This window comes from Podarcis muralis, chromosome 9, assembly GCF_964188315.1.
Source record: "Podarcis muralis chromosome 9, rPodMur119.hap1.1, whole genome shotgun sequence".
Lineage (NCBI taxonomy): Eukaryota > Metazoa > Chordata > Lepidosauria > Squamata > Lacertidae > Podarcis > Podarcis muralis.
In genome coordinates, this window is record NC_135663.1 from 64011483 (window position 1) to 64039392 (window position 27910).

Genomic DNA, 27910 nt, shown 5'->3' on the forward strand with positions numbered 1-27910 from the left:
CCCCACCCCACCCTCCAACTTCCCTCAGTTCCAGTCTTTGGTATAGATCCTCAAACTATTTAGCTGATTATTATCAATAAAAGGTTTGTGAATGTTTATTCAAAACCTGCCAAGGAGTCCAGTTCGCTTTGTTGCATCTTCAGATACTTTGTAAAGGGTTCCCATTCATCCTTAAAATTACAATTATCCTTGTCCCACAAAAAACACATTTTAAAAGGGCATAGGATGTAAATCGGATCAACCAAAGTCCTGGCTAAAAAGGAACATTTTTGCCTAGTGCCTAAAGGTGTATAATGAAGGTGCCAGGCGAATGTCCCTGGGGAGAGCAGTTCACAGACGGGGAGCCACTGCAGAGAAGGCCACGTTCTCATGTTGCCACCCTCCGGACCTCTCGAGGAGGGAGCACATGAAAGAGGACCTCAGAAGATGATCTCAGGGTCTGGGTAGATTCATATGGAAAGAGGCGGTCCTTGAAGTATTGCGGTCCTGAGCCGTTTAATGTGGTAGCCAGTGCAGTCGGACCAGGATCAGTGTAATATACTCAAAGCGTCTTGCTCCGGTGAGCAACCTGGCTGCTGAATTCTGCACCAACTGAAGTTTCCGAACCGTCTTCAAAGGCAGCCCTGCGTATAACGCATTGCAGTAATCTAACCTTGAGGTTACCAGAGCATAGGCAACAGCAGTTAGGCCATCCCTGTCCAGATAGAGGCATAGCTGGGCCACCAGCCAAAGCTGATGGAAGGCACTCTGGGCCACTGAGGCTACCTGAGCCTTGAGTAATCCCAAAGGATCCAGGAGTATCCCCAAGCTACGAACCTGCTCCTTCAGGGGAAGTGTAACCCCATCAAGAGCACACATATGTATATGTGTGGAATGTGTGAACCAAGCTATTTGCATGAACGCTTAAATGTGGATCGGTCTGGTTGATATGATTTTCCCCTCACAAAGTGTGAAGAAGTTGCGTAACAGAGGCTTTCATGGAACCAGATGTTCACAACAACAGATAACCACATCCAAAAGCTTAACCACGAGAGAATGAGACTCTAAAACCAACCTGGTATGGTGCCCTTTAGTTGTTATCCCAGCTGCATAAATGCCCATTTTTCTGGGAGTAGCTCCATTGCAGAGAGGTTAATGGTTAGCACTGATGCATGCAGTAAATCCCTGTATAGACAAGAGGGTCATTTAATGGTTTAACAGCAGTGTGAAAGTTGCCTGCATGCCTAGTGAAATACTTAAAGATTCTCCTAAGACTCACCATACCATAAGAACATCAGGTTGGATGCAGATTTGCATCTGGATTTCAACCAAAGTCAAATCCAAATCAAGTATTTAGATTCTGCACCCCCATCATTGGGCCGGACACTGAGGTCCAGTGCCAAGGGCTTTTTGGTAGTTCCCTCACTGTAAGAAGTGAGGATACAGGGAACCAGGCAGAGGGCCTTCTCGGTAGTGCCTGCCCTGTGGAATGCCCTCCCATCAGATGTCAAGTAAATAAACAATTACCGTATTTTGCGCCCCATAGGACGCTCCAGCCCATAGGACGCACCTAGTTTTTTGGGGGGGAAATAAAGAAAAAAAATTTTATTTCCCCCCCCCCCCCAGCTGCGGGGCTGCAAGAACCAGGTCAGGGAACAGCGGGAAGGCGCGCTCTGCCTCCCCGCTGTCCCCCGAGCTTGTGGGGCTGGCGATGGGGAGAAGTGCGCTGATCCCGGGACTGCAGGCAGCTCTGCGCAGCCACCGGGAGCGGGGCGGGACTTCGCGCCCGGCTCCCGGTGGCCGCGCAGAGCTGCGCTGAGCCCAGGACTGCAGGCAGCTCTGCGCAACCCTCGGAGCTGGTCTCCCGAGGGTTGCGCAGAGCTTCCTGAAGCCTGGAGAGCGAGAGGGGTCGGTGCGCACCGACCCCTCTCGCTCTCCAGGCTTCAGCGAAAGCCTGCATTCGCCCCATAGGATGCACACACATTTCCCCTTCATTTTTGGAGGGGGAAAAGTGTGTCCTATAGCGCGAAAAATACGGTATCTGACTTTTAGAAGACATCTAACTTAGGGAAGTTTTAAATATTTGATGTTTTATTGTGCTTTTCATATTCTGTTGGGAGCCGTACAGAGTGGCTGGGGAGGCCTGGCCAAATGGGCAGGGTATAAGTAATTTGTTGTTGTTGTTGTTGTTGTTCCTGCTTGGGCAAGAGGAATTTTTCAAGAATCCAAAAGACAAGTGAAATTCCTTTTGTTGAAATATTTTCCATATATATGCTCAGATTGCCAGTGAATGCTTTGTGAAGGAAAATGTAAGATGAATTTGGTGGGTGCTGCTCAGACAAACCATCTGAAGGGCTTTAAGGCAGCCTTTGATAGGACTGTTTCCTGAGGGGGCTTGGTACGGCACGGGGGGACAAAGACAAGTTTCACATATCCTGTGCTTGCGTTAGCAAGTATATCAGTTCAGGATGTGAGAAGCTGTACTCAAGCTACTCTGCAAGCATGACAAGGCCAGTTAGCTGGACTCAAACGCGTTTGGAACAAAGAAGAGACAGAAGTGCTGATTCTGTCAGTGTGGCTGAGAAGATGGCTGTGTGTCCTAAAATGAGATTTGACAATATGCTTTTCTTTTCTTTTCTGTTCTGTTCCTTCCCTGCCCCCTTTTGCATTATTCGCTATTGCTAAGCTGCAGGAACTGTCTGTACTTATATATTGGAGTAGAGCAATTCCTTAACCCTGCATTTCTGGCTATTTATTCATGTTTGAGGAAACAACACATTATCCACTAATTACATATTTCCAAACATTCTGAGCTCATGGCAGTCTTGGCATTAAAAAAAGGTACAATCTAAACTTATTATTGTAAAACAAGGATCTAGTATCCTCAATATAAAATTAATTGGTGGTTACACCAAATCAGTTTCTTAGATTAGTTGCCAGGAAGAAAAATGGAATTACTTAGTAACACAAACACATTTTTAGAAATAATTAAACTCATTTGAAAGTCAATTTTGGCTTGGGTCCCCTTCAAGTTTTGGTGACATTCCAGAGCATTTATGATTATTTGATCCTAAGTCGTTCACTGTTACTGACTCAGGCAGAGGAGGTCTGTCACATTGCTTTAGTAATTACAGGCTTTCAGAGTGTAAAATCAGGCATATAGGAACATTAAATGCCACAATAGGAAATTTGGTGGCTCTTAATTATTGGTGTTTCAAAGGATTACTTCACATTGCCTTGAGATGTGGAGGACCCGCAGTAGAGTATAGAGTATAGAGATGAACTTTGGATGTGTATTTGCCCTAAAAAGAGTGTGAGCATGATCCAATTCTGTAAAGTATTTGTTTTAAGACACATTAGGTGCTTTCCAACTCTTTAATGAGTGTATAGGGATTGGAGTGCCCATGTGCAGTTGCCCAGCGGGTGGCGTTGTGGTCTAAACCACTGAGCCTCTTGGGCTTGCTGATCGGAAGGTCGGCGGTTCGAATCACCATGGCGGGGTGATCTCCCATGGCTCTGTCCCAGCTCCTGCCAACCTAGCAGTTTAAAACACGCCAGTGCAAGCAGACGGTAAAAAGCGTTTCTGTGTGGTCTGGTTTCTGTCGCGGTGTTTCCATTGTGCCAGAAATGGTTTAGTCATGCTGGCCACATGACCCGGAAAGCTGTGGACAAACGCCAGCTGCCTTGGCCTGAAAGTGAGATGAGCGCCACAACCCCATAGTCGTCTTTGACTGAACAGTCCAGGGGTCCTTTAACTTTTTACATTTATATGCATCTAAGTCTCCTTTCCAGCTCCATTAAAATGTCTTAAACGTTGAGTTGTAGCTAGTATTTCAAAAAGTAAGAGAGAGGACTGGATAGAGGCTATGGGAGCCATAACTGCTGTGCACACTGCATTTAGTTGCTCTGAGAGAATAGAGGGGGGGGGCAGTTCTTTTGGACAGTATGCAATGAATGCCCCATGTTGTGGGCACCATGTCCTCACTGAGATGGATTTGCCCTTAGTGTGGATATAGACTTAAGCACATAAATTAAAGAAGAGTAGACCACACCCTTGTAATCTGGTAGTGAGCAGATAAGCCATGCAGGACCTACCTACATAAAAATACATGTATCTCAGTCCACACTCAACATTCTGTGGATATGAGGAATCCAGAAGTCATCTTCGTGTCTGGTAGAGAGTTGATAACATCTGTCTGATGTTTAACCAAAGTCAGGGGTTCTGAGAAACAAATGCAATATATTTTCTTCCTTATTGGGTTTTCTGGAGTAGGAAGCAAAGTGGTTTAAAGTGCTTTAGCTGGGTGGGGATGTGGAAACTGGGCCCACAACATTGGGAGGATTGCTAATGCAGAATTTCACCCATTGGATGCCCTGTAAAAGCTGAATGAACATTATCATTTTGTATTAAAAGGCAGATCTGGAAATGCTCAGAAATTCTGGAGAAGAAATTCCAAGCTAAGAGTAAGAGAGAGAAAATGACAGGATACCACTTCAGGAAACTTTTTAAAAATGTGTTATTCTTTTAACAACTGTGTTTTCAAAACGCTATCTATAAAATGAGAGTTATTTTCTATAATAACATAATACTAATTTTATTATTTATACCCCACCCACCTGGCTGACTTGCCCCAGCCACTCTGTAGAAGGGAGATATCCAGCATAGGATCACTCCTATCTGTCTTCTATGTGTGCTGAAATTCTGCATACGGTGAGAACCATTTTATTGCATTCCATGCATGTTTCCTTAAAGAAAAGGCCTCCCACAAAATGGGAGTGTGTGGTGCAAAAATGGGTGTGCCTTAAGGAAGAAAGTTGCAGCTACAAGGCCAGCACTGCCCACACGGGACCTTTAAAAACTCACTTCTCTTCTGAAATAGACATTATAATCCATTTGAATGGAAAGTTCCACATGTCTGGTCTTTCCTCCAGCGTGTGAGACTGTCACAAACGTCCTGAGGGTGATGCCCCACACAAAGTCTGAGGTGCAGAGACAAGTGAAGCTCAGCGGATATAAATGGCACAGCATATTGTGTTTTGAATGTGCGTATTGATTGCTACGCTTGATGGTTTCCTCAGCACAGCTGCCAAGCCTGATTCTCAGCTGGTATAACAGTGAACTTCAGGCTGACATCGTTTTGTCTAGAGGAAAATAGCTATTACTGTAAATGGCAAGAAACACCGAGGTTTTCCTCCTTTGGCAGGGGAGAAAATGAACAGGATGCATGCACATATAAAAGCTTTAATAGACTTGTTAGCTTGGAGCACATCTTATCAAACAGAATCAATAAAGCACAATGATCTCTGTCTCAGTAACTTAGGAGGCTTTCGTTTATTTGGCTAAATGGCACCTCCGTTTGGATCGCACAGGATCTTAGCCTATTCTCACACACATCACACAACACAGATGGAGAAATGTAGTCTTCACTCAGGAGCAGGGCATTCTTTTAGCCACCCTCCCCCCAGCATCATTTCTAAACTTGCCCACAATTGCATGGATTTCTTCCACACAAATAGGATCTCACTCATTGGAGAATGGCAGTGCAGAAGGTAGCTGAGGGCATGACCCTACTCCTGACACAACAAGAAATGGATGATTACTAAGACCCAGCATGGGTTTCTGAAAAATAAGTCATGTCAGACAAATCTCATTTCTTTTCTTGATGGAGTTACAAGTTTGGTGGATCACGTGAATGCTGTGGGCGTAGTATATCTTGATTTTGCAAAGACCTCCATTATGCCAAGTAACAACCTCCCATCATCAAAGAATCAGTAAACTTTGGATTATTTTAGAAGCACAAACAAGAGTTTTTTTTTGGCGTACAAACCAAAATTGTTGAGCATTTTTTTAGAAAACCTCCCCCCAAAATAGTGATTTTAAGCTTTCGGAGCTGTTTCCACTGCTTTTTCCATCACATTGTCATGCATCCGGGTTTTTCTTGACATTTTGCCAATGTGGTAAAATTTCCCAAATGCCATTTTTACACCTGGAAAATAGCACACGTCAGGAATTTTCCTGACGTATGGCAAGCCTATATCTGATTATGACTGTCTTTTTTTTTTCTGTGTAGCTATTATATTGTTGGGTCAAGCACCTGTTTATCATTTGTTAGTGAGGGTGTGAGATATCTTACTATGTCAATTCTGAGAAAATGAATGAATGTATGAGAGTGGCCTGCCCGTGTATGGTCTAAGAGCTTGTGAGTGCCCCTTGTAGGATGAAGGGTTTTGGACCATGGAAGCTGTTCTCTCCCCAAGAACCATCCATTAGTCCAGATGGGGATACTGATTATGATAAACAGGGAGCAGAATTCAGTCCTGTAGCAAACATGGGACCCCATCTGCACGATACATTTTAAACCATCTTAAACAGCCATGGCTTCCTCCAAGGAAACTTTGCTTGTTTAAAGAATCTTTGACTGTTTAAAGTGATATGATACTACTTTACATGTGTAGTGCAGATGGTGGCACAAAGACATCCCACTAGAGACTCCTGCAATGTGCTAACCAATGAAAACACTTTCTACTCCCTCTATGACGGCAGTCATATGAGTGTGCTTTACCAAGCTAACAAAATTCAAATGTTATCATCCAGCTAACAATGTGTGGGGAAAAACACACACATCCCCGTTGCCTATGGTAACAAATAGTTTTATTATTGCTCAACTGCCACTAAGCAATGTACCGTGCTGTCTTGGGAACACATAAATGCAAGAAAGGGCTTTCCAACCAGGGCTAGAAAAATAATAATAATCCCCTTAGGTATTAAACTTGTGGCAAAGAGGAACAAAACATAGTAAGTGTGGACATGTTCAAGATGCCATGTTCAGTAATTCACTAACTCAGAACATTCTGATTGCTTATTCAGGGTTGATATTTGAAAGCTCCCCATCATCCCATTTCTTCAAAATACCTTTTCTTCCCAAACAAGCTTTAGCTCATCAGTTTCGTTCTAAAAATTGCACGAAGGAAATGTATTATTAGACTTTGCAAATTGTGGGGTGGCTTGCTCTATTTATTTAAATTTTAGTGCTCGAATGTGGTACCTGTGATTCTTCAGCTGTTGTTTGACTACAGCATCCTACCATCCCAGAGTGACTGTCATGAAAGCCTGCCCCCTGTCTTCCCTTCGTTGGCTGTCTAGCCATCATTTTGCATCCTCAACAACGCTCCAGAATTTGGGATTAAATTTGGATATAATTCTGCAGAGCCTTCTTGGCCTAGGGATTGAGATGAGAAAAAAGCAATTTTCTCTGGAGGGGAGGAAAGACCTTCTATACTATACAGCTATACTGTCAGGTATCAGAACAGTAGTCATGAAATTAAAAGATGCCTGCTTCTTTTAAGAAAAGCTATGACAAACCTAGACAGCATCTTAAAAAGCAGAGACATCACCTTGCCAACAAAGGTCCGTATAGTTAAAGCTATAGTTTTCCCAGTAGTGATGTATGAACGTGAGAGCTGGACCATAAAGAAGGCTGGCCGCTGAAGAATTGATGCTTTAGAATTATGGTGCTGGAGGAGACTCTTGAGAGTCCCATGGACTGCAAGAAGATCAAACCTCTCCATTCTGAAGGAAATCAGCCCTGAGTGCTCACTGGAAGGACAGATCGTGAAGTTGAGGCTCCAATACTTTGGCCACCTCATGAGAAGAGAAGAATCCCTGGAAAAGACCCTGATGTTGGGAAAGGTTGAGGGCACAAGGAGAAGGGGATGACAGAGGACGAGGTGGTTGGACAGCGTTCTTGAAGCTACCAGCATGAGTTTGACCAAAGTGCAGGAGGCAGTGGAAGACAGGAGTGTCTGGCGTGCTCTGGTCCATGGGGTCATGAAGAGTCGGTCACGACTAAACAACATAGCTGAGACCCTGGAGAGACGTTGCTATTCCAAGTCAGCAATAGTGTGTGTGTGTGGGGGGGGGGGTTCAACCAGGCAGCTTCATATGCTAATATATTAGACATTCAAGATTCAATCAAAGTAGTCTGTGAAAATCTGCAGATGAAGGACAATAATTGAGAATGCACATATATTTAATTATGTTTTCACTTAATGGATTCACTTTTTCTATGTTTCCTAATATTTGCTCTGTGAAGTTGCATGGAAGAAAAACAATAATAATTTGAAATGCCTTTTAATAATAATAATAATAATAATAAATTTTATTTATATCCCGCCCTCCCCAGCCGAAGCCGGGCTCAGGGCGGCTAACAACAATAAAACAGTACAAAAGTACAACATAAACAACATTCTAAAATCATTCATTATAAAAATTAATTAATTCAAGCCACTAGCAACCATTGGGCCAGAGCTCCGCGAAGATTACCGAGGGAGGGAGTCAGGCTGTGCCCTGGCCAAAGGCCTGGTGGAACAGCTCTGTCTTGCAGGCCCTGCGGAAAGATGTCAAGTCTCGCAGGGCCCTGGTCTCTTGTGACAGAGTGTTCCACCAGATCGGAGCCACAGCCGAAAAAGCCCTGGCTCTAGTTGAGGCCAGCCTAACTTCTCTGTGGCCTGGGACCTTCAAGATGTTTTTATTTGAAGACCGTAAGTTTCTCTGTGGGGCATACCAGGAGAGGCGGTCCAGTAGGTACGAGGGTCCTAGGCCATATAGGGCTTTAAAGGTTAAAACCAGCACCTTAAACCTGATCCTGTACTCCACCGGGAGCCAGTGCAGCTGGTATAGCACCGGGTGAATGTGATCTCGTAGCGAAGACCTCGTAAGGAGTCTCGCTGCAGCATTCTGCACCCGCTGGAGTTTCTGGGTCAGTCTCAAGGGCAGCCCCACGTAGAGCGAGTTACAATAATCCAGTCTGGAGGTGACCGTCGCGTGGATCACAGTGGCTAGGTCAGGGCGAGAGAGGTAAGGAGCCAACTGCTTAGCTTGGCGGAGATGGGAAAATGCCGCCTTTGTTATAGCTGCAATCTGCGCCTCCATGGAAAGGGAGATGTCGAAGATTACACCCAAACTCTTAACGGACGGTGCTGGCACTAATTGCGCCCCCGCAAGAGATGGGAGTTGCCCCCCCAATCCCATATCGCCCCGTCCCAGCCACAGGACCTCTGTCTTCGAAGGATTTAGCTTCAACCGGCTCCCACGTAACCATCCAGCCACAGCTTCCAAACATCTGGTCAGTGTGTCTGGGGCCGAGTCAGGATGGCCATCCATCAACAGATAGAGTTGGGTGTCATTGGCATACTGATGACAACCCAGCCCAAAACTCCGAACAAGCTGGGCGAGGGGGCGCATAAAGATGTTGAAAAGCATCGGGGAGAGTATCGCACCCTGAGGTACTCCACACACCAAGGAGTGGCGCGATGACAATTCCCCCCCAAGCGCCACCCTCTGTCCCCGACCAGAGAGAAACGAGCGCAGCCATTGAAGGACTGTGCCCTGGATCCCCACGTCGGCAAGGCGGTGGTCCAGAAGTTCGTGATCGACCATGTCGAAAGCTGCTAATAGATCTAGAAGAATCAGCAGCCCCGACCCGCCTCGATCCAGCTGTCTACGAAGATCATCTGTTAGGGCAACCAGAGCCGTCTCGGTCCCATGACCAGCGCGGAAGCCGGACTGGAATGGATCCAGTCCATTGTTTTAAAACATTTAATGGTTGTGCTTATGGAATACAATCCCAAGAACTCTGAGTAAAAGTTTTAAGTGTCACAATGAATCCTTTTACAAACCCAGACAAGACCAAGGTTCACCTTTTTCCATTAAGACTAAAAGATATAAAAAGAAAAAGAGAAGGGGAAAAGAGAAAAAGAAATTCTTTTTAAATGTCATGAGAAAGTTATGGGGGGGGGGACTTAAAGTGTGCAAAAGCTACTTCATCTCCCCCCTCCCATTTTAAAGTAATATTCTAAGATGGAAAAGTCAGGGTGTAAAAGTCATCCTAAAAAGTATAACTTTGCAGATACAAAACACATTTTTGTATTGTTACACAGTCAAGCTGCACAGGAATTTATGATCAAATGCTTACCTGCAGGATCCTGCCGAATACAAGCAAATGTAAATCCAATTCAACTCAACACAGAAGAGTTAAATATGTGCTTAATTCTCACATTGAAAACAATGGGATTTCCAAGTTCTTAAGTAGATCATATCCTGTGCATGCATTAAGTGAGAGATAGAATGTCAGTAGCAGACTGCTCCAAAGAATCTACTGAATCTATGTAAAATTCATCTTAAATTAGGTGGTATATGTGGATCGGAAAATTCAATATTCTTGCATTTCTTCATTTTCAGAATAAGAGGGCTGTGGACTTTCAACAGAGAATTCTCAATATTTCATCAATTATTCTCAGCATTCATTGGAGAAAGCCATGGCATAAGAAATGGATAGATGTTTGTGGTGTAAGATCTGGATTTAGCACCCAAATTTCCTCTGGGTTTGCCAAATTCCTCCACTGCCAACTTACCAGACATGCTAATATGTGGGGAGTTAGTGTTCAGAAATCAAATTTACCCCCCCCCCCCTTTGAATCCAAGGCCAACTCATAATCTGACCACTTCCTCTGCTGCTACTCAGGGGCAGACCTTGGCAATATGGCGCCCTCTGTGATGTCAAAATTCGACACACACACCCATCGTGCAATCTTCCCAAAGCAGGCTAAACCAGGCACCAGGCTTTGAGAAGGATGTCACAGGGTTCTGGCAGGGTCCTAGAGCCCTCCTGTCTACTTCCCAAAGCTGAGCAAGTTTTAACTAGGCTTTGGGAAGGAAGCGGGACAACTCTAGGACCCTGTCAGAGCTCTCATACAACCTTCTCAAAGCCTATTAAAAACATGCTTTGTGAAGGATGTGGGAAGACGCCTTGTACAGGGGGACCAGTTTGCGCTTCGAGGCCCCCAAGCCCACCCCTAAGTAAATAACTTCACACTGACACGTAATTTTGGTATAAGATTTTGGGCAAAATTTAGGCCACAACTTTTATTGACTACAGCAAAGTGAGTGGTATTGGCTTAGGCATTGGCAACAGAATACAGTGGTACCTCAGGTTACATACGTGTCAGGTTACATATGCTTCAGGTTACAGACTCCGCTAACCCAGAAATAGTACCTCGGGTTAAGAACTTTGCTTCAGGATGAGAACAGAAATCGTGCTCCGGTGGCGCAGCTGCAGCAGGAGGCCCCATTAGCTAAAGTGGTGCTTCAGGTTAAGAACAGTTTCAGGTTAAGAATGGACCTCCGAAACGAATTAAGTACTTAACCCGAGGTACCACTGTATAACTGACTCCTGCCTCTCTGGCTGGTAGTCTGAAAGGGTAAACACCAAACGAGGGAGCAACATCAGTGAAGATCAACTGAAGCTCACCCCGGGGTTCCTGTGGTCCTGGCATGGCCCTAGCCCCTCAAGCGGGCTTCGGACGAGATCCAGGACTTATTCATGGAGGGGCAGGTGATGGCCGCACCTCCCCTCTCACACACTTCAATAAGCCAATGCCTAACTGCCAAACCTTATGAAGTTGTGACGATTGCTAAGGGGGTAGTTGAAAACCAAGTGGACACTGCCAATTTGCCAAATGGAAAAAAAATTCCTACCTGACCCCTGTTTCAAAACAGGGACCAACCGAAGCAAGGCCGAAGCAGCAACACAAACAAATAGGGACGGGAGAGTGGGTGTTTGGCAGTGCAAAGCAAGTGCCTCAGACACGTCGTGCAGCCACTTTTATAGCCCCCCCCCCACCAATTACGCCACCTGCATCGGGTTGGCTCAAATGGCCTGGTGTGATTGTGGGGCCCCACAGACAAGGCCTGGGGCACGCCCCCCACCCACAACCCAGTGTGTGTGGGGGTGTATCAGGGGCCCTTGTGCAACCAGGACCCTCATTAAGGAGAATCCCATTTCACTGCCCTAAATCTGCCACTGAGCTCCTTGCCATCTGCTCCCCACCCCTTCCATTCATTTCCAGCAATAGACTCTTATTTGTGGAAAGGAGGTAGGGACATATCACAGGTTCTAAGCAAAACGCATTTGCACTCGAACAAGCCTTGTTGCAAACAGGCAGATCGTTTACACTTGTTTAATTTATTCAGATTGCACCCTGTTCCCGCACACATGTTTGGTGTGGATAGCAATATTATAAAGACATCTATGAGAATAAGCCATTAAAACTAAAACGGTGTATGAATAATCCAAGCACTTAAGCACTTTTGCTCCCGATGAATATTTCACTGGGAGAGTTAAGCATGTCAGGTTCTATTTATTAAAATTAAATTAAACTGCGCTGTGTGTGTGTGTGTATTATGCATTGCTGAACCAGCATTCCATTTCGCAAAAAATATTTACCCAGGTGTTTCTTTGTCACATTTCAGAAACAGGAAGGTTCTGGGAAATTGTGAGGAGGGTGGCTGAGTAGTGGAAGCCTGACATTTTTCCTTGATGTTTTTCTTTGTGACGTGTGGTGGCTGAGTGATATTCTTCAATAATAATAATAATAATAATAATAATAATAATAATAATAATACAATAACAGTAGTAAGAATAAATCTTTCCGGCATCTCCATAGACTCACATGCTTCCAGGAGTGACTGTTGGAAGAAATTACATTATGAGATCTCCATACAGTGGTACCTCGGGTTAAGAACTTAATTCATTCTGGAGGTCCGTTCTTAACCTGAAACTGTTCTTAACCTGAGACACCACTTTAGCTAATGGGGCCTCCCACTACCGCCGTGCAATTTCTGTTCTCATCCTGAAGCAAAGTTCTTAACCCGAGATACTTTTTCTGGGTTAGCAGAGTCTGTAACCTGAAGCGTCTGTAACCCGAGGCACCACTGTATGGCAACCCTAATTTTGGTGCCAGTTGGATGCTTCCAGTTGGACACTTCCTTGCCTGAGGGGATTGTGCCAGCTGCCAGTAGAGAGGCAATGGTATTTCCCCTCCTCAAGAAGTCCTCCTTGGGCTCAGAGGTTTCTGATTACTATTTGTGTGGTTGCCAATAACCCCTTATTGGTCAACTTCCTTAATAGGGTGGTGGCTGCTCAGCTTCAGAGCTCCAAATGGCTTCAGAGTCCCATACCAAAAACAACAACAAAAAAAACCCCCTCCCTTTATATCAGTCATCTCATGCCCAATAATCAACAGGATGATGACAGGGCCTTTGGGGGGTTAGTTTGCATCCACCCCCATCGTTCAGTCCGGACACTGAGATCCAGCGCCAAGGGCAACTGGCAGTTCCCTCATTGCGAGAAGTGAGGTTACAGGGAACCAGACAGAGGGCCTTCTCGGTAGTGGCACCCGCCCTGTGGAACACCCTCCCTTCAGATGTGAAGGAAATAAGCAGCTATCCTATCTTTAAAAGACATCTGAAGGCAGCCCTGTTCAGGGAAGTTTTTAATATTTAATGCTGTACTGTTTTTAACATTTGATTGGGAGCCGCCCAGAGTGGCTGGGGAAACTCAGCCAGATGGGTGGGGTATAAATAATAAATAAATTATTATTATTATTATTATTATTATTATTATTATTATTATTATTATTGGGATGCCTTCTCTGGTGAGATGCATTTCTGGAGGAATTTTAAAAGATTCTTGCTTACCTAGGCATTTGAGGGCTGAAAAATACTGTTCCCAGCATCCTCAAAGCTGTTAGCTAGGAGGGTACATGCTTGCTTGTAAATATTTTTCAATATGTTTTATTTTTGATTGTCTTGTTTAAGCATCGTGGTATTCCCAGCACTGGGCTCCTTTGGGAGGAAGGACAGTGTAAAAATAAAAGAAATAAAAGGTACCTAGAAGAAGCCATTTATCTAAACTCGATTCAATCTGCCTCCAGATTGGTTGGAGGCAGGAGTTCTTTCCAGCAGAGAAACAGGTAGATATCGTTTGATATCTGTGGAAATCCAAATCACCACCCCAATCAATAGAATGAAATAAAAGAATTGAGTAGGAGAAAACACAGGACATCACCAGCCCCTTCAATGCCTTTATGTCTCCAGTGGAAATGAAGGAATGGGTTTCTGTACAGTCAGTTTGAAACTAACTCAACCCCCCCCCCCTTTTCTTCTTTCTCCAAGAGAGCATTTCTAAAATGCTTTAACTTGAGCTGTTGAGCAAATGCATAAACAAACTCTCTCCTTTATCAGTCACGGCGAGGGATGACCTTGGCTGTTCCAGTGGAGTAGGGATGACATGTCGAGGTCTTATCTTACCACGCTCTGACGCACAGACCTAGTCCGGGAACAGCGCCAGAGTGTGTGCTTGGAGTTGGTGACCTCTTGCTCCAAGATAAGAGCATAGGAACAGGAATACCCTTTTATGGTCAGGAGTACAGGAAGGAACACCCTTTTATGGTTAAAAGTACCGGAGCAGGAACATCTGTGATGTCAACCTGCGTATATAAGCTGACGTGGCTGGATTCCTGGGGAAGGGGGAGAGGGTGCCTGGAGGATATATATACTGCATGAAATCTCTCATTTCTTTGGACTTGCTGTGGACTGACCACGCAAGTGCCTGTTTGCTGCTCCGGAGAGCAGAAATAAAGAACTCTTTCTCTGAACCAACCCTCAGTGTCATTTGTCTTCCTTCCTCCCGTTCGGGAGCAACACAGAGCCCACCAATCGGTAAAGTCTAATAAGGCTACATTTCTTGGTGCATAATTTTTGAACCTGATACTTTTAGCTTCTCACACAACTTCTGAAAACAGCAAACACATTCTCTATCTTGCAGCATATTCAGGACATTTATCAGCAAGAACAAATTGCTCTATGAGGAATGATGTCAATTGCTTTCTGAGAGAATAAAACACCCAACTTTAAGTCCCTAAATTCAGTTAAGTAAGGGCATGACAACGGGACACGGGTGGTGCTGTGGGTTGAACCACAGAGCCTAGGACTTGCCGATCAGAAGGTCGGCGGTTCAAATCCCCATGATGGGGTGAGCTCCCGTTGCTCGGTCCCTGCTCCTGCCAACCTAGCAGTTCAAAAGCACGTCAAAGTGCAAGTAGATAAATTGGGAGCATTCCGGCAGGAAGGTAAACGGCGTTTCCGTGTGCTGCTCTGGTTCACCAGAAGCGGCTTAGTCATGCTGGCCACGTGACCCGGAAGCTGTCTGCGGACAAACGCCGGCTCCCTCAGCCTATAGAGCAAGATGAGCGCGCAACCCCAGAGTCGGGCACGACTGGACCTAATGGTCAGGGGACCCTTTACCTTTACCTAAGGGCATGACAATATCATTTGATCCTTACCTAGCAAAATGTATGTATGGGGGAGAGGGAGGAGTCTCTATTCATTGGATTGCACATCTTCATCATAAATATTGGCCCGGTTTCAACAGAGCACCAGAAAGCGGCAGCTAGACTGGTGACTGGGAGCGGCCGCCGAGACCATATAACACCGGTCCTTAAAGACCTACATTGGCTCCCAGTACGTTTCCGATCACAATTTGATGTTTTATCGCTTTTTTATATATATTCTGTTGGGAGCCGCCCAGAGTAGCTGGGGAAACCCAGCCAGATAGGCGGGGTATAATAATAATAATAATAATAATAATAATAATAATAATAATAGTAACAACAACAACAACAACAACAACAATAGTTGTTTGTTGTTGTTGTTGTTACAGTGGTACCTTGGGTTACATATGCTTCATGTTATATACGCTTCAGGTTACACACTCCACTAACCTAGAAATAGTGTTTCAGGTTAAGAACTTTGCTTCAGGATAAGAACAGAAATCAGGCTCCTGTGGCGCGGCGGCAGCAGGAGGCTCCATTAGCTAAAGTGGTGCTTCAGGTTAAGAACAGTTTCAGGTTAAGTACGGACCTCCGGAACAAATTAAGTACTTAACCCGAGGTATCACTGTACTATTATAGCACCAAGCCATATTGTATGTTTTAACCATATTTTCTGAACAAGCTCGTGATGTTCAAACTAACCATGGTTTGTTTTGGTTAAAGTTTGTTTGTTGTTCCCTTGCTTCCTGTGACTACTCAACTGCTATGCTGATGGTGACTCGATCACCGGATCTTTCACTACTGGTAGGCTGGAGAAAGGAGGACTTCTCCTGGGAGATGTTCAGCCAATCTCAGCTTACCCCTGCAAAAAAGCACTCTTTGTAATAGCTTAGTCATTTCGAACAACTTGCAAAAAAATTACTAAAAAAACAGTGCAAAACAGCAGAAATAAAAGTTCTGAAGCAGCTTGTTGTTGTGGATGGAGCAACGCTGCAACTCTAGCTTCTCAGCAGGTATGTTACTTTTGCTTATGAGGCTGGGAGGGGTGCAGCAGAGGGGAGACTGGCACCATGTAGGTGGAGCAGCAGGAAAACCAGATTGGTTCTCAGCCTCCCTACTGCCTCTTCCCTCTTCTCCCAGTAAGCAGCAGCAAGACACCTTCTAGTTCTGAGACTCTGCCCCATCCACTGAGCTGCTTCTGGAAAAGTTATAGAACTGCAAATAGCGACCGCAATAACTGATCTCAACAGCTTAAAGCTACACCAGTAAGGAAGCGGCCATTTTTGTTTGCTGTTCAAATGTTTTTCACTTTTCATATTATACTTCACTTACGAGCGTATTTGATGGGTAAGAGCCTCAGCACCTAGGGCTTGCCGATCGAAAGGTCGGCGGTTCGAATCCCCGCGGCGGGGTGCGCTCCCGTCGTTCGGTCCCAGCGCCTGCCAACCTAGCAGTTCGAAAGCACCACCGGGTGCAAGTAGATAAATAGGGACCGCTTACCAGCGGGAAGGTAAACGGCGTTTCCGTGTGCTGCGCTGGCTCGCCAGATGCAGCTTGTCACGCTGGCCACGTGACCCGGAAAGTGTCTCCAGACAGCGCTGGCCCCCGGCCTCTTAAGTGAGATGGGCGCACAACCCTAGAGTCTGTCAAGACTGGCCCGTATGGGCAGGGGTACCTTTACCTTTACCTTTACCTTTAATGTGTCCAATGCAAATGAATAAAATAGATGTCTGGTTCACAAAGCTGCGAAAAGTACTTGTAGAACTGGCCAAAGCTTTCCAACATCTTTACTAATAGTTACTTGGTAAAATATAATATAGCTAATCTAAAATGTCCTCCCAGAATTGCCCGTACTATTTGTGGGCAGTGAAATTGAGGAGGGAAAGCAGAAAGAGTCAGACTCACTGTCTCCTTCAGCAATATCAGTGTAATATTAAATATGTACCAGACTGGATTCACAGTAATATTCAAAATTAACAGATGGCAAAATTTGGGATGTTTTGCCAAATATTTTCCAGAGGAGTACTGCAAAGCCTCCAACCGTGCAGAAGAACGTGGAAGGAGGGATGTTAAAAGGGGGGAAAATCCATCTCTGCTCCACAACATACCCTGTTTTCTAGTTAGCCTCCCCACCATCATTTAGGGGGGTTTAAAGCTGCAGAAATCCTGGTGTACTTTATGCCTTGCACATGAAGTGTTAACACTGACTTGTTTATGTAGGCTTGCTTTTAAATTCTGCAGCATTGTTTGGCAGAAAATAAAATCAATTCTCTTAGTGATTTGCTCATTTGGTCAAGCTAAGCAACACAATGCAATCAGCAGAGCTGTAAGGCTTTATGGTACATTATGAAATAAATGTCGCGGGCATTGATTTATATGCATTACCCATCTGTGGTATACGTCGTGTAAATCAACATTTATTTGCAGATGTGTTGTAAAATCTTTCAGCACTTGCAACAGCACTGGCTCTGAATTGTATCCAAATCACGGCATCAGACAGGGATGGGATCACAAGACGAAATGTCTCTGTTTGCATCTAGTCGCATTCGCAGAGCATTGCTGTTACCTGAACAGCATTGTTTTCGCATAGTGACATCCTTTGTTGGTGGAATGTAGAACAAATGACATTGAGACAAATGAACTTTAAAAATATCCCTGCTATTGCTTTCTGTTTCATCCAATGACAAGGGGGGGGGGGTGCCAATGAAGGAAACCAAAGTAACATTAAAGTAACAGTGCAGAGTTTCTAAACAAAAACAATATGTTAATGATAAAGGAACTCTATTAGAAGCTATTCATCCAAATTGACTGAATAGATTTTTAAAAGCACAGAAAACTTTCACATATTTATTTGCTTTCAGCTTCATTTAAAACCCCAAATGCAAACACACAATTCCCAGTGCAGGAATGGAATTAAATAAATCTCTATCTATTAGTTCTGTTAATTGTGGAGGTACAGAGGGAAAGAATGAGTTTGCGGCCTGCAAAGAAACAGTTGTGCTTCCTAGTTACTCCGTGTAACAAATACCGTATTTTTTGCTCTATAAGACTCACTTTTTCCCTTCTAAAAAGTAAGGGGAAATGTGTTTGCGTCTTATGGAGCGAATGCAGGCTGCGCAGCTATCCCAGAAGCCAGAACAGCAAGAGGGATTGCTGCTTTCACTGCGCAGTGATCCCTCTTGCTGTTCTGGCTTCTGAGATTCAGAATATTTTTTTCCTTGTTTTCCTCCTCCAAAAACTAGGTGCGTCTTGTGGTCTGGTGTGTCTTATAGAGCGAAAAATACAGTACATGTCTTAAATAAACAGAGGAGGGGTTCACAAGCCTTCAGACCAAGTATTGTGTTTGTTACTGCTGTTGTTATATTTGTGCAATGGGGGGGAGAGGAGAATCCTCACATTGTTTGCAGAAACAGGACAGGACAGATCTCATTTTACCCCCCAAAAGAAGTGGACATGAACCTGACTTGGGCTGATCCATCCACTCACAGGAAAGGAGCAATACAAACTGTTGGTCTGCTCCAGAGGACAGAGACAAAAAGGGGATCTGATTCCACCTGGCCCCCAACAGCTATTTCTTGACCCCCCCCCCCAAATTTATCAAAGAGATTAAAGAGGAGCCTACAGGGATCCCTGGCTTCATGTGAGTGCATGAGGAGAGTGAGGAATGTCTTTTATCTGTTTAGCTTGTGTGAAAATAACAAGCAAGGAAGGAAAAGCAAAGAGGCACCAGGGATGCTTTATTCACTAGATGAAGTGGAAGGAAACTGTCAATGGGGAGATAAGCTGGGCCATAGTATCAGTTCTAACTAGCATCACTTTAGGGATTCCAAGAGCCATCTTGGACCTGTTTGAGGGAAGAACTGTGTAGCAACGGCTGCTCTGTCCTCCTGACTTGTCGTCTGCTCTGCTACTGGATATGCACTGGTCAGGAAAAGCACTTCCAGGGATGGACTGCTGTTTATCAAGGGCCGGACAGACAGAGCCATCACTGACATGGTAAGCAACTCTGCCAACTGTTGCTTTTCTATTCTCCCTTCCATTCCTTTTTCTTCACATGTCACATTCTTTTTAGACTTTGAGCCTCAGAGCACACACCGTCTTACAATTGATTTTTGTATTCTGTTCTGAGAGCCCTTTTCATAAGGTGAGGATATAAACCAATAATAGGTAATACACTGGTACCTCGAGTTAAGAACTTAATTTGTTCTGGAGGTCCATTCTTAACCTGAAACTGTTCTTAACCTGAAGCACCACTTTAGCTAATGGGGCCTCCCGCTACCACCACGCCGCCACCGCGCGATTTCTGTTCTCATCCTGAAGCAAAGTTCTTAACCTGAGGTACTATTCCTGGGTTAGCAGAGTCTGTAACCTGAAGCGTCTGTAACCTGAAGTGTCTTGTAACCCAAGGCACCACTGTACCTGGATGCTGTGTTGGGTTTTAAACAAGCATTTGTATCCAGCTGGGACCATGATGATTTGTTGGTGTTCTTATGGGAAGGGAAGTGGTGAAGCCTCACAGTGGGCTTTAGTCATTTGGCAGGTGACCAAATAGGTTTTGTCCTTACTGCTTGGGGAATTGTGTGTGGAGGGATGCATGTGCCGAACAATATGTTTTACTGTACTGATCTCCAGAAACATAAAATACTGTTTTGGCTCTCCCTTTGTGGTATAATCAAAGCATTGAACTTTCTTATTTTCATTAGGCTGTGGTAACTTAAGATATGCAAATTCTGGGAGGGGGCAAAGAAAAAGAGCTGTTGATTTTGCAGAACAAAATGAGAGCAAAATGGCGGCAATGATAGAAAGGGTATCCTGTTAGTATGTGTCATCATTATAGAGTGCAGATCGTTTCTGAATGTGGCACTGAATTTTCATGTAGGGAAATGTGACTCATGTTTATGTAAAAAATTACGAAGACGATCAGAAGAAAAACAAAAGACAGTTTAGCCCAATCTGGGGGGAAAAAAACTCCTAATAACTTAGAACATTTCTAAAGTACAGAGTACAAAGAGAACACATCACTTTTAATTATGGTTGGATGTTATCCTTCACAGTTCATTGAAAATCTAAATATTCTAAAATTGTGTGTTTGGAACAGAATCTGAGCTGTTTTCAGATGACTCAGCAATGCTGTACTTTTCACCCACTCTGTTGCCCCAGGAGCCTATCACTGAGGAATATCAACATCTAAAGAAATTTGTGGCCTAATTTTTAAAAGCAAGCATGCTAGATTTCTTTCCAGCTAAAATAACTATTTCTCCTTCTGCATCCATTGGGGCCTCCAACTCAGTAGCAATATATGTAAAGGTAAAGGGACCCCTGACCATTAGGTCCAGTCGTGGCCGACTCTGGGGTTGTGGCGCTCATCTCGCTTTATTGGCCGAGGGAGCCGGCGTACAGCTTCCGGGTCATGTGGCCAGCATGACAAAGCCGCTTCTGGGAAACCAGAGCAGCGCACGGAAACGCCGTTTACCTTCCCGCCGGAGCAGTACCTATTTATCTACTTGCACTTTGACGTGCTTTCGAACTGCTAGGTTGGCAGAAGCAGGGACTGAGAAACAGGAGCTCACCCCGTCACGGGGATTCGAACTGCCGACCTTCTGATTGGCAAGTCCTAGGCTCTGTGGTTTAACCCACAGCGCCACCCGCGTCCCTGCAATATATGTATTCCGCCTATAAATGCAATAGGAGAAAGGGGGGGGTGATTTTCAAGAAATCCAGTTGCAATGGAGTTCTCAGTGAAACAGATCTGAGAGGTATTTCGACCCCAAGCCATGTAGGCCCTTGAAGGTTAAGACTAGCACTTTGAATTGAGCATGAAATCTTATTGGGATTCAGTGAAGTTGTTTGGATACAAGTGATCTATGACTTCTTTACCTGGTCTCTGGTTGCTGACTATTTAGATTGTTTTGGATTAGTTACAGCTTCTGAATTGTCTCCAGGGACATCCACACGTAATATGCATTGCTCCAATCCAGTCTAGAAGCTACCAGGAAAACTGTGGCAAGACTTGATTATTAACCAAAATCTCAAACAGGAATGGAAATGTGTAGAAGAATACATAACCAAAAGACGCTCCAACAAGAATTTATTGATATGTATAGACTGATTTCACAAAGTTAAGTTAAGCTAAGCAGATATATGATGGGATGTTTAATTATTAAGATACAAAATTACATTCTCAATAATAAAGTTACAAAATAATAACAAGGAAGTCACGCACGGGTGGAGGGAAGACACAGGGCAAGAAATAAGAAATGGATAAATGTTGGTACATAATGAAATGTGAAAATGTGAATTTATGAATATAATGTATACGTATCATTATGTAAAGATTTAATATATGTATTGCAACATAATGAAAGAAAGAAAGAAAGAAAGAAAGAAAGAAAGAAAGAAAGAAAGAAAGAAAGAAAGAAAGAAATGAAAGAAGAAGAAAGAAGAAGAAGAAGAAAAACTGTGGCAAGACTTTTTCTGTCCAGGAGGGGGTCAGAGTCAGCGTATCATTCTCAATTGATAGGAGATCCTTGGTGACACGAAGACTGCTTGACCTTCAAGTGATAGAAGTGAATCTGATAGATCTCCCAGACGAGATCTCCCAGGGGAGGGATTGGAAGCCTGTGATCACTGACATATTGTTGTTGGGCAATGCCAATGAAAACCACCCTTGTGCCAACTTTGACAATGATATCCAGAGCTGTTCAAAGGTATGGAGAACCAATGGGGAAACCATTTCCCAAAATGTTTGCTCTGATCTATTTTTAAAAAACCCTCAATGATTTGTTTGTTCATTTGTGGTAAATCAAATGACTGAGCATTTGTAGTGAGGCACTTCAAAGATAGAAAATGGTCCACAGCTGTTTATCTTCTGGGTCTGCTCACTTATTTTTCAGCTGGCCTTTCTGGAAAACTCACCCATGATCTGCCACCTGTGGACACACTTGGTAACAGTGCAGCAGCAACTTGCATTCTTTTCCAGTGTGTACATACCGATAAGCCCTTACACTTCCCCCCTTGGGTTCTGTCATTTCCCAGTATGTGTTCTCTTCGAAACATTATTTCCTGTTATCTAACATCTGCCAAATGTCTTGGGGAAAGTTAATGCTCCAATCATTTGGATGCATTAGTAATTCTTACCAAAAAACTCAAATCCTGTCCCAAACCTGTAGAAAGCAGTGCCAGTCTTATTTGCAAAATTCCAGGCAAGTTTCCAGAGCCTGTTACAGCTTCAGTAGAAGAGGATGCTTGGGACTTTTGAAATAAACTCTTGATATATCTTATTTAGAAAGAAAGGGGAGGGGGAACTACAGCAACTTTTTGCATCACAAACTTCTGTTTTAAAGTATTCTACAGTTTTAATGGGCACAAATAACACCATTTTGGAATGTGTGAGACTCATTAGAAAGCAGAGACGTGATTCACCATTCGTTAAAGAACTGCTTTGTTTATCAATCTGCCTCTGGAACCTGACAGCAGTAATCTATTTTAACAATTAAAATGTTCAGTACGAGATGGACAGCTAAATGTACAGTGCAGTATTTAGAATGGGAATCTCAGTGAACTGAAATTGTGTTCAGACAGTCCCAACTGGATGTTTAGATGGTGTAACATATCCAACAGGTAGATCGTGATCTACCGGTAGATCACTGGATGTCTCTGGTAGATCACAGGTAGATCATTGGCTCACCCCAAAGAAGCTGAACAACTGTGGCTCCCCTAAAAAAAGCTCAACATTTTACCTCCTCCCTGAAAACAATTCAACAACTTTGACCCGAACCCCCAAAAAGGGGGTAGATCACTGCCAGTTTTCAACTCTGTGAGTAGATCACAGTCTCTTGGGAGTTGGCCACAACATGTATAAGTCAACCAGTATCAGAGGCAGGCCCTTGATTTGGGCTCCAGACCAACACCCAACACCACTCTAACATCTTTGGGTGTCTGGACATACCATCTCACATAGACACTTGTTATAATGTATAACTGCAGCAGTTACCTCCCATGTCTGTCCAGCCCTTTTGCCATAGGTGAATACTGTGTCTTGTCGCAACTAATTCTTTCCTCCTCGGTAGTGGGAAGTTATGTCTCCCACGCACAGTGGAGGCAAGTGTCTACCTGTTAAGCAAACTAAACCTGATGGATGCTAACCCTGTAGACACACCTATGACAACAGGTTATCAGGTAGATGATACTGAAGAAGCATTTTCTGACACTACACTGTACAGAAGTGTGTCTAGCACTTCCACAGGCAAGTAAGCTTTTTGTCAGCTAAAACCACTAACTCCATTCCAGTAATTGCCACTAGTGGCCAAACATGCATGAGCGTGATTTCCACATAGAATCACAGGCCAAATGCATGGTGTAGCCACAATATGTCACCACAACCCTTGAGGAGGAAAGAGGAAGTGTGTGCACTGTCCACTGGTATACATCTAGTTTTCAGATCATCACGAAATTCCAGCATTCATGTGCAAATGAACATTCACCAAATATCCATTGTTTAAAAAAGTAATTTGCAGAACCTTTGATGCTAGTTTTGTATTCCTGCCTAGATGGCAATTGAGAATTCTGTCCACAAAGCCCCCCACCCCAGTTACATTGGCTTCAATTTGAACCATACCTTTTATACCTGAGAGTAAACTCCACCAAATTCAGGAAGATGTATTCTAGCAAAATGCATTCTTTCAGCTTTCAGAGGGCTTGTGCTTTCCGTTCCCCAGGAGTCTTCAGTACCTATTAAATGAAGCGATAATATGATTTTCGTAATGTCAATTACGACACGTACAGCTTTTGGGCTGCCACCTTTCTCAGAGGCATTAATTGGATGCACCAAACTGACTGGCTACAACAGAGTGAAGTACATCAGCTGGAAAGCACTTTAGATGCTGACCTCTCGGGAGCTGTTTACCCATTATAGCAAAATGAGGTGTGTGTATTAATGCTAAATTCTCTTTTATTGAGTAATCATGCTCAATTGTTTATGTGCTTGTGCTGCGTCTCCCAAGAGTTCTCATATAATCTAAGGCAAAAGTACAACCCTCCTCTGGCTTCAGAAGGCTGTGTATTGCTATATTTTAAGATATTTGGATAGGTCCTGTTTTAATATTTGCATACACATTCTCAAATCTGCTGTGTGATTATGCTAATAGCCAACAGCATTGCACTGTAGCAGACATACACATTCAATGTGCATTGCAGTCTAAGCTCCATAGCTACAACCGGCAAGCAGCCAATTTGGATTTGGATTTTGCTTCTCTTTTTTTGGTCAGGGACCAACTCAGTGGAAGATTCCAGGTATGCAGCATGCGCTCCTGGTATCTATTTAGAAATTATTTGGTTCCTGCTTCCATTCTGTTCCACACACACCTGCTGGGCAGATTTCATCAGCTGAATTGTCTTTAGAGCGGTTGTGCAAAACTTATGACCCACCAAAGCGAATGCAACTCACCCAGCCTTTTGCTGCGGCCCCTAGGCAGGCAGTTGTCAGGGACATCTTTAAAAGCAGAGATATCACCTTGCTGACAAAGGTCCGTATAGCTAAAGCTATGGTTTTCCCAGTAGTGATGTATGGAAGTGAGAGCTGGACCATAAAGAAGGCTGATTGCCAAATAATTGATGCTTTTGAATTATGGTGCTGGAGGAGACTCTTGAGAGTCCCATGGAGATCAAACCTCTCCATTCTGAAGGAAATCAGCTTTGAGTGCTCACTGGAAGGACAGGTCGTGAAGCTGAGGCTCCAATACTTTGGCCACCTCATGAGAAGAGAAGACTCTCTGGAAAAGACCCTGATGTTGGGAAAGATTGATGGCACAAGGAGAAGGGGACGACAGAGGACGAGATGGTTGGACAGTATCCTCAAAGCTACCAGCATGAGTTTGACCAAACTGCGGGAGGCAGTGGAAGACAGGAGTGCCTGGCGTGCTCTGGTCCATGGGGTCACGAAGAGTCGGACACGACTAAACGACTAAACAACAACAACAGGGCAGATGAGGAATGGTGGAGACTGCCTCCCCAGCCTGACCCTTCCAGAGAAGGAGACAGTTCAGAATTACAATGGGGGTTGGTTTGAGGGTGGTTACAGCTCAGAGGCAGATGAGGGGGAAAGCTGGGAAATTATGGGAGAGGAGGTTGAAGAAGAAGGAGCACCAGGGGGGTGACAGTTGATGGACACAGTATCTTTAGAAAGCATTCCAGACCCCGCTCTCCCCAAACCCAATGGGCATTTAAAGTAGGAGAGGAGAGAGCTCAGAGGCACAACTCAGCCACTCTAGTGATGACGCATAATGGGAGAGACGGAGGGAGTGGAGTTTCAATCAGAGCAATGCCATTACTCCTAGTAGATGCATTTCTAAGACTTTCTCTGTGAATATTGAATAAAAGCACATGGTAAGGACTTTCCCTTGTCTTGTCCATTCCTAGTAACCTGCCATGGAGGTTAAACGGACTATAGAGATGAGGTGGAGCGGCTGACAGAGTGGTGCAGAGCTAACAACTTGCTCATAAATACAAGGAAGACAAAGGAGCTAGTGGTGGACTTCAGGAGACAGAAGAGCAATGTCCAGCCACTTTTGATTGATGGGGTCTGTGTGGAGAGGGTAACAACGTTCAGATTTTTGGGCATTGAATTACAAGAGGATCTGTCCTGGAGTGTCAACACAAGGGGGCTTGTGAAGAAGGCGCAGCAGAGACTGTACTTTTTGAGAATTCTAAGGAAAAATCATCTTCCGCAGAAACTGCTGCTTGCCTTCTATCACTGTGCCATTGAGAGCGTGCTCACTTATGGCTTATGTGTGTGGTACGGAAGCTGTACTACCCAGGACAGGATGGGGTTGTGCAGAGTTGTTAAGGCAGCAGAGAGCATTGTTGGCTGCCCACTCTCCACCTTAGAGCAGATTTATGCCACAAGGTGCCATAGGAAGGCACTGGACATAGTAAAAGATCCATCGCATCCTGGTCACTGTCTCTTCGAGCTCCTGCCGTCGGGACGGAGATACAGGACGATGAAGACAAGAACGAGCCGTCTTAAGAACAGCTTCTTCTCTAGAGCGATCTCAGCCCTGAATGGGAAGCCTGGACTTTGAAAGTCATCTAATCTTCCTTGCTGTATTATACTGTATTGTTTTAATTAGTGTTTTTATACTTGTTTTGATTTTGTGTGGAGTGCCCTACCTGGGTGGATGGAGCAGCCAAGTAATTTCGTTGTCCCCGAGAGGGGGCAATGACAATAAAGATTTATTATTATTATTATTATTATTATTATTATTATTATTATTATTATTATTGAGGTTGGTTCCTCTGCTGCCTGACAGCAGTGTGACCAGTTCCCCCTCTCAGGGCAGAGGGGCCAAGGAGGTACCTTCCTTTCTCCTTTCCAAAGCCTAGTAAGCGCTGGGCTTTGGGAAGGATGCTTGAGGGCTCTGATGGGGTCCAAGAGTCTTCTTGCCTCCTTCCCAAAGCTTATTTAGTACCCGTCCAGCTTTGGAAAAGAAACAAGGGTTCTGGGACCCTGCCAGAGCCTCATGTCTCCTTTCCAATCCCAGCACCTCCCTTACCCAGCTTTGGGAATGGGGCTTTGGTTGGGGGTGGGCATCAAATGTTGACCTCACACAGGTCACCATATTACCAAGGTCTGCCCTTCATCACTTGATGCACCAGGGCGGTGCTTGAACACTAACGATTTGCCAAGCAAGGGCAGAAAGATAGTGAGATTTAGGAAATGAAGATATAGAAAAAGGAAAGGAATAAAATCAAATCCAGAGAATGGAAAGAAAATGGAAGACTTTTCTGAAGTTCAAGTTGAGATTCTTGGAACTCTCTCAATCTGCTCTTTTTATTCCCTTAAGTTTCTTGACTAAAGCCATGAAATAAACCAACACAGAGAAGAGGCTGGAAGAAAGTATCTAGCCAAGGCTTAAAAAGTTGGGAGGAGAAGCCTGGAGCAGTCTCACAGGAGAAGGTATAAACCTTCACCATAGCCTCCTGAGCAGAAGACTCAAGGAAGTGGGGACTAAGAGGGATATAGTTAAAGGAGCAGGTCTTTCTGAAGGATGTGGGATCTAATTAAATTAAATCAATTAAATTAAATTAAATCAATAATTATTATTTTAGCAAAGTAGAAACATTACTTGTTGTTACTTAGCCTGCTTAGATTTCTTTATAATTTCCGAGAATCAGTCAATGTTATAGAGGACACCTCTTCATCAGCTGAAATGTTCACTGCTATTTGATCTCATGTGACATGAGTTAGGTCTCTTATCATATGCAGCAAATATTTGAGAATTAAGTCCTCTGATAGTTTTTAATTATATGTCCTTAACTGACAACAACTGAACCTTAACATTTCATTTTTTTTGAGAGAGAAAGTTAATATTGATTGGATGACAGCCATATCACATTAACCCTTATGAACTGTTTCATATGTATGGTGTGAGATGAAAACTAATGATGTTAAAGTCATTTTTACAAAATTCTTTTAAACGACTAGAAGGATGGGAACAAAACATGGCCAGATATCTGATACGAAACTGCAAGATAATTACTGACTATAATTACTTATGAAGCACTATCCTTGAAGATTTCAAATTAAAATGCCCTTAATGTGGGGGTCAAAGATCTGCTCAACCTTATGAAGTCATACTATATTGCTGGATACCCCCCATATGCCTTTCTCTCTCTTCTTACTTTAAATATGATTTTTTTATTTTCAAATAAATAAATAAATATGAAATCTTAAATTATGTTGTTGGTTGTTTTTTTTTAAAAA